The sequence below is a fragment of the Ursus maritimus genome, unplaced genomic scaffold (genome assembly GCF_017311325.1).
Source record: "Ursus maritimus isolate PB19 unplaced genomic scaffold, ASM1731132v1 scaffold_25, whole genome shotgun sequence".
Classification (NCBI taxonomy): Eukaryota; Metazoa; Chordata; class Mammalia; order Carnivora; family Ursidae; genus Ursus; species Ursus maritimus.
The window spans coordinates 29095595-29108978 of NW_024425008.1; positions in this window are offsets into that span (position 1 = coordinate 29095595).

Consider the following 13384-nt stretch of genomic DNA (forward strand, 5'->3'; position numbering starts at 1 on the left):
GAATCAAAATAGGTACACCCCTTTCTTCCTCTTAAACTGTGCTTCTCAATCCTGGCTGTATGTTGGAATCATCTGGGGAGCTTCAAAAATGCTGATGCCCAGGCCCCATCCCCAGAGATTCTGATTTAATTGGTTGGGACTGTAGCCTGGGTATCAGGCTTTTTAACCTAATTACATGAAAATCTCTGGGGTTGGGTCTCAGCCGTCAGTACTTTTTAAAGTTCTCCAGGTGATTACAGCATGCAAGCAGGGCTAAGAAGCACTGCATAAAGCCTAGCTTCGTTTTGAGCACGTAAGTCAAAGTACACAGGGTAAGGACTCAAATCATTCCTTATTGATGGATGAATCATGTACGGTGAGAAATCCTGGGTTTTATTTCCAATCTTGCTCCTAACTAGCTGTGCAAGTCCTTCCGTTTCCTGTGCCCTAATTTACTTATCTGCAGAACAAAGAAAATGGGCCTCATGATATCTAAGGCTTTTTCCCATTCTGACTTTCTAAAGTTAATACTAGTGGTTTTGTCCTATTTTAAAGCTACAAAGGGCCCTTGAAACTTCTGTAGGATTTTGTATGTCAGATAAATAAAATGAAAGAGTAGTGCCACTATTCTTCTTTGGCCAGTTAATTTTCACTGAACAACTCTAGAGGAAAAAATACTTATCAACTAAGTACTAGGTGCCAGACACCAAACAAAATTAATATCATTTCTTCCCTCTTAGAGTCTGTTGGAAATAACACAGGGGGAAAAATAATTGAACAAATGAAAATATTTATAATCAGTGAGAGTTGTCATAAAGGCAAACAAACCCAGCAGGAGGCTCATCTAGAATGAAAGGGGGGAGAGGCTGCCCTTAGATGGGTGAGCATGGAGGTCACAGTTAAGTAGTGACCTGATAGGAAGTGTTAATTCCTACTCAACATTCAACAAATATCTATTGAGCTCTTCCTACTCTCGGTGTTAGAAATAGAGCAGTGGGGGGAAAATAATAACAAAAAAACAAAGTCTGGGCCTCCAGGAGCTTGCATTCCGGAGGTGAAAAGGAGGCAGGGACGGATCGGAGTCTGGATGTGTGTATGGGAGTGGTGGGTGGGATGGGTGTGCAGCTCAGCTCAAGGAGCTAGCTGTTGTGCACGCGCTGCAGGCGCAGCCGGGTATCTCAGGAACCAAAAGCAGGCTAGTGCGGCTGGTGCACAGTGAGGGCAGTGAGACTTGGCTGGAGAAGCGGACTGGAGCTAGATTGTAAGAGGTCTCAGAGGTCAGAAAATGAGTTAAGAAGGTTAAGTGAATATGGTTTATGCAAAGCACCTAGCATTCGAATTAAGTCTGCTGAATGTAGGCTTAAAATCACTCTTCTGGGTTAGTCGCTTAGCCGATCACTGAGCCCCATGTCCATACCTCGGTTGGCTGCATTCTTGAATCTGAAAATGCAAGAACTACAGCGATATCTGAGTATTGGGCTGTTATGCTACCAGTTACCTGGTGGGGTCATGGCAGTGGTGAGTATGTGTGCATCCCTGGGAATGGGGCTGTACCTTGTCTGGATCCTTAAAGGTCAAAGGTCTGTGACCCGTAAAGGAAGAAGCCCCATAAAAGCATTTGGGCCAACAGAGATCTACAAGAGCACCGAGAATATATTTGGTCATGTTTTCATTTATTAATTCCACAATGGACATTTATTGAAAGCTTACGACCGTAAGAGTTTCCCCAAAGAAGAGAGACAGACAATCTGACTATTACAATGTAATGTGAAAAGTGTTGTGGCAGAGATGGGCCCTCGATGCTATGGACCTGTAAGAGAGCTACCGTTATAACTCACAGTGGTGATGGCAAGGGTCTGGGAAGAATTCCCACTCAGGTAACTTGAGTTGCTTCAACTAAATGTTGAAGGGCTTTTAGGAGTTGGCTGGATAAAGAAACAGAAGGGTATTCTAGGTAGAGAGAAATCCTAGGGCAGAGGGATCAAGATGAGAGAGATTAAAGTGCCTTGCTAGGGACAAAAGGTAGAGAGATGAAGATGGGGAGGAAAATAGGGGCCAGGTCACGAAGGACGTTGTAATCTATGACCAGGAGTCTGGAATTCATGCTGAGGTCATTGGAAAACCATTCCATAATTTTAAGGAAGGGAGTGACCCATGATAACTTCAAAAATGAATCATAATTATTAACATTGATTTCTTATTGTGTGCCATGCACTCTTTTGAGGCCTGTCATGTACAATGACTCACTTAATCTTTTCTAAGCTCTTTTAAGGACTATTATTAGCATCATTTTGTAAATGAGGAAGTTGAGGCCTACTTAATGCAGGAACTTCTCTCAGGGTGGCTCAACTAGTAAGTGGTTGAACTAGAATCCAAAACCAGACCGTTGGCTCCAAAGGAGAGCGCATGAGTACCATACTACCTACCTAATTCCTTGTCACCAAAGTAGGGCTCCTGGATCGGCAGTGTTAGCATTATGTGAGAACAAATCTTGGGCCTCACCCCAGAACTCCTGAACCTAAATCTGAATTTTAATATTTACCAGGTGATTTGCATGCACATTAATGATTGAGAAGCCTAACACACATGAGGGAACTGGGCCACAGGAGATGAATTGGAAGCCAAATACTCCATCTAAAGAGGAATACTGTTCTAGCACCAGTTGATTGGGGAATGCCAAAATGTACTGAGCACCCCTACTGCAAATTCATTTTTCATGTTTTGACAATAGGGAAGGGATAAGGATTTTATTATTATTTTTAAAAACCATTTTGCAGGACATCACTGTGTTAGCTAGCAAAAGATGTTTGCAAGTAGAATTCATTCGGCTTAGCAGCTGCCAGTGTAAAATCTCTGGCTTATGTTTTAGAGATTTAGGGGTAGGGAGAAGCTTCTACTCCCTTGGGTCACTTTTAGTTGTTTTTTGTTTCTAAGATGACAAATACTTGAGAGTAATGACTAGAGAATAGGTCTAGGAGTAAAGAGCCAAGGAAGCCCCTTCATCTGTGTTTCATCTAGAGTTTCGAAAGCTGCCTGTTCTAGGTGGTGTTTATATTGGTTTGGGGCCAAATCCATAGTTGGTAAGAAAAAGCAATAATTTTCTTGGTGTGTCTGGGACCTTATGGTGATAGTAGCAGACAACTTGTCAAGAATATGGGGCTCAGGATTTTGACCGTCTGTCATTGTCTTTCCAGAAAGTAATCAAAATATGTACGGGTTTGGGAACCGCTTTTCAAGGTACCCTTGGAATAATTGTACAGTGTTATGCCCTTATGATGTATGCTATAAAAAATAGGTGTTTTTAGTGAGGCTGCTCTGCTCTCTGCCAAGAAACCCAAAGTAAGCAGCACAGATTTTTCTTTTGCAGACTTGTAGGCAGCAATTAGAAATTTTAAGTGATAGAATATATGTAAGTCGTATTTAAAAAAATCACTCTGATGGGATGTGAAGGATAAACTGGAAAGGGTGAAGACCGAAGGTCAATAAGGAGGCTATTTTAATGGCCCGCAAGAGACATGAATGGTATCCACCCATTCACTCCAGTCAAAGAACTGGGAGTCACCTTGGACTTTCTCACTCCCAAAACCATTCAATCACGAAGTCCTTTCAATTCTACCGGGTGCCCATCACATCCATTCCTTCCTCTTAATTCCATTGCTATTTTCCCTATTCGGGCCTATGTTCTTTTTCACTTAGACTATAGGCAGAAGTGTCTCCAGTCACTATACCCTACAACCTGTCTTTCATATAACTGCCAGAATGGACTTTCTAAGACAAAATCTGACCTTTTCATTACTCTAAGTAAAAAATTCTCCAGGGGCACCTGGGTGTCTCAGTAGGTTGAGCATCTGACTCTTGTTTCTGCTCTGGTCATGATCTCAGTCAGGGTTGTGAGATTGAGCCCTGCATTGCCAGGGCCTCCGCACTCAGCTGGGAGTCTCTCTCTCTCCCTCTGCCCTTCCCTCCACCCATGTGCACGCTCTCTCTCTCTCTCTCTCAAATAAATAAATCTTTAAAAAAAAATTCTCAGGGTGTTAGGGTGGCCTAGTCAGTTAGGCATCTGACTGTGGCTCAGGTCATGATCTCAGGGTCCTGGAATCAGCTGGCTATGCATCGGGGCTCCCTGCTCAGCAGGGAGTCCACTTCTCCCTCTCCCTCTGCCCTTTTGCCGCTCATCCCTGCTCGTGCGCGCTCTGTCTCTCTCTCAAATAAATGAATAAAATCTTGAAAAAATAACAAAAAATTTAAAAAATAAAAAATAAATTTCTCCGGTGGAATATAAGCCCTCCAGTTACTGTGTTTCCAATTTGCTTCCAGACATAGAGAACTGTTTGCAAAACTTTGAATGTGTCTGAATCCTTCTTTATGTCTACATTTTTCCATTTCCCTTCCTTTCTCCTACCTTCCCCCTCCCCCCACTTTCTCCCCTTTCTGCCCCATTCGGAAAAACCTGTTCATCTTGCCTGTCAGCCTTTGCTGAAAACTCCACCCCATTGCCTTCATTATTTCCTGGGAAGTATTTCTTAATCCCCAGCGTGTAGCAACAGCATAATAATAAATATTCTTAATAATTATTTATTGAATAAATGAAAAAAAAATGACTGTGTGCTCTTTCCTTAATTCATTAGTAGAAGAGTTTGGTGGTTGCTTCTTAATCCTACATCACTGTCTAGGAGAGCTTGTCATTCCCATAGGCTTCAATTATCACCTCTACAGAAGTAACTTCCAAAGAGGCTTAAATTCTGTGTCCCTTATTGCTTCTTGTATATTCCAGTGGGAAAAATAAGCCAAAAGCAGGGACAGTAATCAGAAGTCTAGTACAATAGTGTCAGTGAGAGGCAGCAAGAATGGAAATTAGGGAACAAGTTTAAGAGACATCTGAGATCAAGTTGCATCCAGGCCAGATGGGGAGACTCTTGCCTGCGCTCTGAAATTCCACAATGTGTGCTGATGTCTACTCCCGTGATGAAGGCTCACACAGTGAGTGCTCACAGGACCGAGGAAGGGCAAACATTTTCAGAGCACCACTCCTTTTCCCTTCCCTTCTCTTCTCCAAGTTGGATATACAGATGAATGAGAAACCAGTGGAGTTGGGAACGAAGAAGGAAAATGCCAGGTTCTCCTCTAAGCTGTAGGTCTAATCTTTGGTCTTGGGATTTCCAGATATATAAAATCAAGACTGTCAACTACTTTTAGTAATTGTATGACATTAGACCAACAAATTTCCTTTATGCCCTCTGTTCACAATTTATGGCTTTTGGCAGATTGGCGTGCTGGACAGCTGAGTCCAGCTCAATGTACTACCAGGTCTGCCACCTCCTAGATTCACCTTGAGGGCTGTGGCTCCAGGATAAAAATCCTACGTGTGATCCGACAGGTCTGACTACGGGCAATTACAAGGTTTTGCCTGGTAAGTCTCCTGGGGAAAGCTGCCCTCCCCATACCAGACTTGGTGCACAGCCAGTGCATCTGGAGGGAGTTGCAGTCAAGGACTCAGGCCCTTTTTGAACCAGCCATATCCACATGCATATCTGCATTCCCAGCCTAGGCACCTCTATTTGGAGGCCTCTTTATGGGGGAGGGGAGGCTTTTGTTGAGACACTTTTCAAGCACCCCCACCAAGACCTTGGCCAAGGCAGTTTTTTCCACTTTTCATTTTGGCCTGTTTTCCTAATTGACCACCTCAACACCTGGCAGCTTGGTCCACATCTGTTTGGGTTCCCTATCTTTTAAATATTAGATATACCTTTTACCTTATAAGGTATAAGAATATTCCATCCCAACCTCCTACAAAGGGGCTCTGGGCTCTTGAAACAAGAGCTATTTATTATACATGATATAAATTCTATTTTTTTTCTTTTCACTCTAGCAAGATTCAAATATATTGAGAAAAGGAGAATGGATAATCCAGATGCTCATAGACTACATCAGATAGAATATTGAAACCTCTAAAACAAAACCAGCATTTTTGCTTGGCCTATAGAATAATGTGACTAATTTTGGCCAGATGGAGCATGACTATGAATTAGCTACATGCAGACTAGATTGAAGACACTAAACAATGACCTGCTACATTGCTTTAAATTACACAGATGAGGCTCTTTGGCCATGGTAGTTTAATTATTTTCTTGGAAGACATTATACTTCTTTATTCAGGAAGCCTAATTGATTTTATAATTACCTTTTCCTCTGAAGTCCACAAATGATGATTCCCCATCTGGATTGGTGAAGAAGAACCCACAGCGGGAAACATTACTGATGTGTGAAAAACTCAGGACAGCATTCCTTTGCTGACCATTCCCATTTTTGCACATACCCTGTAGTCAATTGAAGTGCTTGCACCTCTGGGGCTGGGGGAGGAGAAGAGCAAATTTCTCCTACCAATTCAAGGCCCATATCTTTATTACTTTCATAGCTCCTGCTTTAGATCAGTCCAGCATCCCCTCTTGTCTGGATTGTTAGGAACCGTTGCTTAGTATGCATCCAATTCACCCACCACACGGACATCTGAGTTCCCTTTATCAAATACAAGCCTCCACTGACTAGCCAAGGCCTTTAGCATCAAATCAAAACTCTTAAATAAAAAACGAACAAAAATCAAACAAACAAAAAACCAACTCCTAAGCAAATAAGATCTGGAACAAAGGGGGTCCAAGTGTCTCTTCCAGCATCATTGTCCAGCATCATCACATTGTATGCTCAAGGCGTAATATCCCTGCTCCCCTTTGAACAAAATCCCTTCCCCTTCTGTGTCTTTGCACCAGTGATTCCCCTGGCTAGAGAAAAGTGCCCATTCTCATTCCTCTTCTAGGAGCCATCATACTCATCTTTTGATACTAGTTCAAATTTCAGTTGTTATGTTCAATACATAAAAGGCAGAAGAGGAAAATGGGAGGGAGTAAAAGCACCCGGAGGTTGGGCTCTGCCACTCGTCACTGTGAGTTTGAGTGACTTGTTTACCTTCCCTGAGCCTCTGCTCTCTCATAAGTAAGTTGGCAACTTTTCCTCCCAGCTTTACTGAAGTAGGATTGACAAATAAAAACTATATATATTTATATTGTAAAACGTAATGATTTAATATATGTATACATTGTGAAATGTTTACACAATCAAGTTAACACACCTATCACCTCACAATTACCATTGTGTGTGTGTGTGTGGTGAAGACATTTAAGATCTACTCTCTTGGCAAATTCCAAGTATATAATACAATATTATTAACTATCAACCATCATGCTATACATTAGATCCCCAGAACTTATTCATCTTACAGCCAAAATTTATACCCTCTGACCAACATCTCCCCATTTCCCTCAGCTCCTGGAGACCACCACTCTACCCTCTGGTTCTGTGAGTTGGAGATTTAATAGTTACTGTGCATGAGGTTGTTGGGAGGGCCAATTGCAGCAACCTTTTTAAAGTGCTTAGCACTGCGCCTGACAAAGTGTAAGTATATCATATGTAAATGTTAACTATTATTTCTATTTTTACTGACATTTTCTCCAATTCAGTTGGATTTGAACTGTGTTATGTTTTAGCTTAACTAGCTTTCATGCCTAGAATTATATTAGTTTGGGTGAATTGAACGACCAAGGTAATAGACATTACCAGTTCTAGTTTATTTATTCCTTAACATTTACCACAGCTGTATCTTATGGAGTATGGTTGAACAAATTGTACAGAACTGTCATGTGATAGTGATATTGTAAATTTAGTTCTATCAAGAACTATTAAGCCAGGATCAAGTTTTTGTATCTTGGGGATTCTTAGAGTCCAGTCTAGTATTTTTAATACTTTGCATTGATAATAAGCAACATTAACATAATCAAATAATTTAAAGACCCTACCTTCATAAGTTCTTTCTACCTGTGTTCCCTATGCTTGTATTAAAAAATATTTTTATTGAATTTATACACACAAATGTGATTTTTAATACCATTTTGGACTTATTCACTTGAATTTCAAATTTGACTTATTTCAATTTTAACTACACATCAAAGTCAAATTTATTTCCATTCTGTATCAAAATGCCATGGATCTCATTGTGATTCCTAATCAAGCTTTTGAGAACCGACCAACTCTTATATGTAAATACAGTTTTCTGCCAAGCAGTAAAAATTGTGAATGACTTATTTCATCTTTGTATACATGTGTACAACTATGTCTTATTCATCTAAAATCACAAATTTAAACGTGTTAAGAATAGAAACCCTCCCCCATTATTCCACAGCTCCACAGGAGCTTTGCAGTTGACTTTTCTTCTACAAACCTGTAATAACTTGTACTACCTCGCTTTTCACTTTGTATTACAATATTGGTTCACAGGGCCATTCTGTGCCCATCCACAACTGACAAGTGAAGGAATAAATAAAAATGAATAGATGAATGGATCCTGAAAAGACAAAATGTTTCTTTGAGTGTTCTGTCCATGAATCAGACAGACATTCTCAGGTTAGTGTATGGCACATTAAAATGCAAAGTCCTGACAAACCATTGCAGCTGGCCTCCTGCCCATATCCTCCACCTGGCAGAATATGATGAATCTCAGGAAACTAGGGAAGGCGCAAGGCTGTGGTTGGTCTATGATCCCAACTTAAACAGGAGGACCTGCTCTGGTACAACGACCTCAGCCACCAAGGGCTCATTGAAGATCCTGCTTTGATTCGTTAGACCCACACAAAATCAGCAAATATCTACCCGAGTTTCAGACCCATTCCCAAGACCACATTCTTAGGAGTTCAGCTTGGAATTTGGCCCCTCTTCTTCCAGTATTATGTTTTCGAACTGACAGAGGTAGGAAAGAAAAACTTATTCAGGAAAGAAAATTGGATCAAATATTTAACAGATCATATTAAGTCTGGTAATGATGACTATATGTATCACTGCCCAAATAAATCTTATATTAATCATTAAAAAATAAACAAAATAAAATAAAATACAAAGCCCTGAATGTTAGCACATGTACAATACGGTTTTACATTTTACATGGGTATACTGCATGTCCAGATGGTGTATACATACTTTTGCATGTATCATGTAATTCGATGCATGTAATTTAGGAATAACTCATGTCATGGACTGGTGATACAAGAAAAGGCACAGTATTACAAAGTCTGTCATTTCAAACATTTTTTTCTGTTTTTAAAGTCAATTTTTTAAAATCTTCTTTAAATCTGCATCTGTGAAATTACATTGAATCTTACACTTGAGCACCCATAGGAAAGCAAAGAATTATCTCACATTATATGTCAGGTTCACATAAATCCATACTCACAAGGACAGAGATCTGTGAAAGAAAGGGTTACTTTATCTGGCAGGAAATGGAAAATGAGCCCAGAAATTTTCTTCCTACCAATGAGTGTTTGGTAAGGGTTATTGCATAAACATACTGCATATGTGGCCCTAAGAAAATAAAATTATTTTTTTATGTCCACACATTTTAGATCTAGAAATAAAATCCAAACTGCAGGAAAACTCAGCAGGAGATAGGTATTGGAGAATACAAAGAGCGTAATTATTAGGAAGGCAAGCCTGGTATCAGAGTTACCAGGCAACCAATCCCAAGAGAAAGTAACATGAAAGTGGATTGGGAGATAAGGTCATCCAATCATCTAAATGCCTGGGCAATTAGGTGTTTGAGGAGAAGTGGAAATGAACCTGTTATCATTTCATGGGGACTTAAGAAAATTTCCTAACAAGTCAGCAGAGAGAAAATAAAGAGAAGGGGACTATTTGCCAATACAGATATTATTAACCGTTCCCTGCCTTCTCCCTACTCAGCTGCTCTCCTCCAACTAAAATCACATTAGTCCCTAATTGTCAACATCTGCAGAGCAATAAACTCAAAAATACTTCCCCTTCATTCTAATCTTGCTTACACATGAGTAGGTCTTTCCAGGTAGGGGTGTGTGTGTGTGTGTGTGTGTGTATGTGTGTGTGTGTGTGTTTGTGTGTGCATGTGTATGCATACACATTTGCTCTCCTGGATATTGAGCTTAGGGTGTGAGGGAAGAGAGAAAATAGCATTCAAAGTTTCCAGGTGGAACCACTTCCAAGGGCTCAAAGACATAAACATCCTGTGCAGTTCCAGAATCTATGAGAAGCTCAGTGTTGTGGGGTTCAGTATATGGGGTGGTGGTTTGGAGTTGAGAGATAAAGCTGAAAAGTAAGCTGGGGCGCACTTATGTCCTGTGGGCAGAAAATAGGGACTCAGTAGAGATTTTAGAGCAAGAAAGCACTTTTATTTATTTTTATTTTAAAAAAGATTTTATTTATTTATTTGACAGAGAGCGAGAGAGGGAACACAAGCAAGGGGAGTGTGAGAGGGAGAAGCAGGCTTGCCGCCGAGCAGGGAGCCCGATGCAGGACCCTGGGATCATGACCTGAGCCGAAGGCAGATGCTTAATGGCTGAGCCACCCAGGTACCCCAAGAAAGCTCTTTTAAAAGTAAAGTTCCCCTAGCAACAATGTTCAGACAAGAAGATTGGGTGTTGGGATTAGAAAAGCAGCAGTGGCAATGTCAAGGAGGAGCCTCATACAGGACAGGAACCTAAGGAGAATGGACAGGACCTGATGCCACACCGGATGCAGGCAGTAAGGAAGAGGGGTGGCAAGGCTTCTTAGCTAAGAGCAAGAATACCGGCAAGAGTGAAAATCTTGCAATCTGGGAACAGCCCGTTGGAGCTGTCCAGTTGGCAGTTGCAAATATGTTTCTGGAACTCAGGAGAGAGGTCTGGATTAGGCTACTTTGTAAGCCATGATGACACAGATGGAGTCTGAAGACACAGTATGAGAGCAGAATAAAAACAGAAAGCTAGAGAAGATGAGGCGTGGAACTAAGGATTAGAGAATCTGTGGGTAAAACAAAGGAAGAGAAGCCAATGTAAGACAGAAAAGAATGGTCTGAGAAGTAGAAGGTTACTAGAAGCAGGTAGTGTCATGAAGACCAGGAAAGATAATTTTGAGAAGCTGGGGTATCTCATGCTTCCAAATTCTGTATCCAACACTTAAAGGATTGATATGCTTCTTTTTTTTTTCTTAGATTTTATCTATTTATTTGTCAGAGAGAAAGAGAGAGGGCACAAGCAGGGAGAGCAGCAGGCAGAGGGAAAAGCAGGCTCCCCACTGAGCAGGGAGATGGATATAGGACTCAATATGGGACTCAGTCCCAGGACCCTGGGATCATGACTTGAGCCTAAGGCAGATGCTTAACCGACTGAGCCACCCAGGTCCCAGATACACATCCTTCTTAAGCACACATGATTCATATAAGGCATAAAGCAAATCTAAACAAATATTAAAGAATAGGCATTATGTAGAACACGTTTTCTGAGAACAATGCAATTAAGTTAGAAGTTAATAACAAGAAGGTAGGTTAAAAATTCTATATATTTTGTAGTTAAAAACACATTTATAAGTAAACCGATATGTCAAAGAAGAAATTGAGTTAGAACTTAATGAACGCTTAGAGCAAATGATAATGAAACACTATACATCAAATCTTGAGGTATACAATGAAAATGTTTCTCCAAGGAAAATTTATAGCCATGCATGCTTATTTAAGAAATGGATAGAGGCTGAACATTAATGAGGTAAATGTTTATCTCAATAAATGAGGAAAGATTGACAGAATAAAACCAAAGAAAATAGAAGGAAAGAATACAAATACAAGCAGAAATAAGTGAAATACAAAAAAACACCATAGAGCCAGTCAATAAAACTAAAAGTTTTTCTTTAAAAAAATACAAATTAGATAAACCTTTGTGACATTAGTCATGAAAAAAGAAAAAAATAATTGGCTAGAAATGGGGACATATATGGTGAAATAGCCTAGAGTAAAAAGACAATATGAGAACACTACGAACAATTTCATTACAAATAAGATCTAGGAATTACTATTTTCTTCTTCCCTGTAATCTAGTTTAGGAAGCCATCTAATCCTCTATTTGAAGGACCCTAAGAATAACGCAAGATCTATCAGCAGGTTTCCAAGCTATTGCCACAACCACCCCCCTCCCAAAATTTGCCGGGATTGTTACTTGATATTTAGCAATTTGACTTTCAGCATCATCGTTGGGACCCTCCTTGCCATATCAGTCGTCAGTCAAGGATCTTCCACGGATACTTCTTTTGCTTCGCTCCAGAATTAGCCAAGAGTCTCAGGGGCATACTCAACCCAAATGTGCGGATTGTTAGCTGTCTTTGAACGCCATACTGGAATTTGATCAATTGAGCTCATCTTTGCTATTGCTTTTTGATGCCTCATGGAGTGTTTCGAGGTTTAGTGCTATACAATCTCATGGCTACACGGCCACTGTCCTGCAATGAGAATACAAATCCAAGGAAAGTTTCTTGGAAGGATTTTTTTTTTTAAAGATTTTATTTGTTTGTCAGAGAGAGAGAGAGAGCGCGCGCGCACAGCGGGGAGCAGTAGGCAGAGGGAGAAGCAGTCTCCCCACTGAGCAAGGAGCCAGATATGGGACTCAATCCCAGGACTCTGGGATCATGACCTGAGCCAAAAGACAGTCACTTAACCAACTGAGCAACCCAGGTGTCCCTACGATTCTGTTTCTTCTGTGTTAAGCTTATCTGTGCTCTATGTTTGGGATTCTAGGATTGAGTTCTTAGTAATCAGATTTTTTTGAACTGCTGCCTTCAGAAGTACTAACCCAGGTCAAGTTTGGTCTTTGCCTTGAAGGGTAGTGTAGATTTTCTTACAACCCTTAAACTACAAAATATTTGGTACCATATCTCTCCCTGGACCATCAGGGTTACTCTCAGAGGTTTCAGGGTAACTTTTCAATACCTCCTAAGGAATTCTGAGGTAATCTTCTGTCCTGGTTTATATTACGAAGTAGCTGGCTTTTTCCTCACTAAAAGAGAGAGGGAGAAAACCCCACACATTTAATACTTGCTAGAACACTTTTTTGGTAGGACACCATATAAAACACTATCATATGTTTATCATTTTATTCTGTGGATTTCCAGAACATTAGCATAAATGAAGTAGTTGGTCTACATTGTTCTAAGACAGAGATTTTAAGGAGTTTTCTTGTCACTTCTCATAAATCCATTTCCATTTCACAGTCATGCCCAGGAACTTGTGGGGCACAATGTCAGGAGTAAGGCAGTTCCCATGCCCAGTCCCAAGAGATGAACCAAATCATGTCATATCACCCCCTCTCTGCCCAAAGGCCGTCCCTTCACCTGGAGAGAACGGCCCCAACATTGTTGTAGAGATATGTGTGTAGAACAATACTGCAGCCCAGAGCTTCTTCCCACCCCTTGAAGCTTCTAAGAGACCCCTGAGGAAACCGGAAAAAACCCGAGAAGATAGGGATGCTGCTAAACATCCTACTAGGGCACAGGACAGCTCTCCATGCATCCAGCAAAGAGTTGTCTGGCC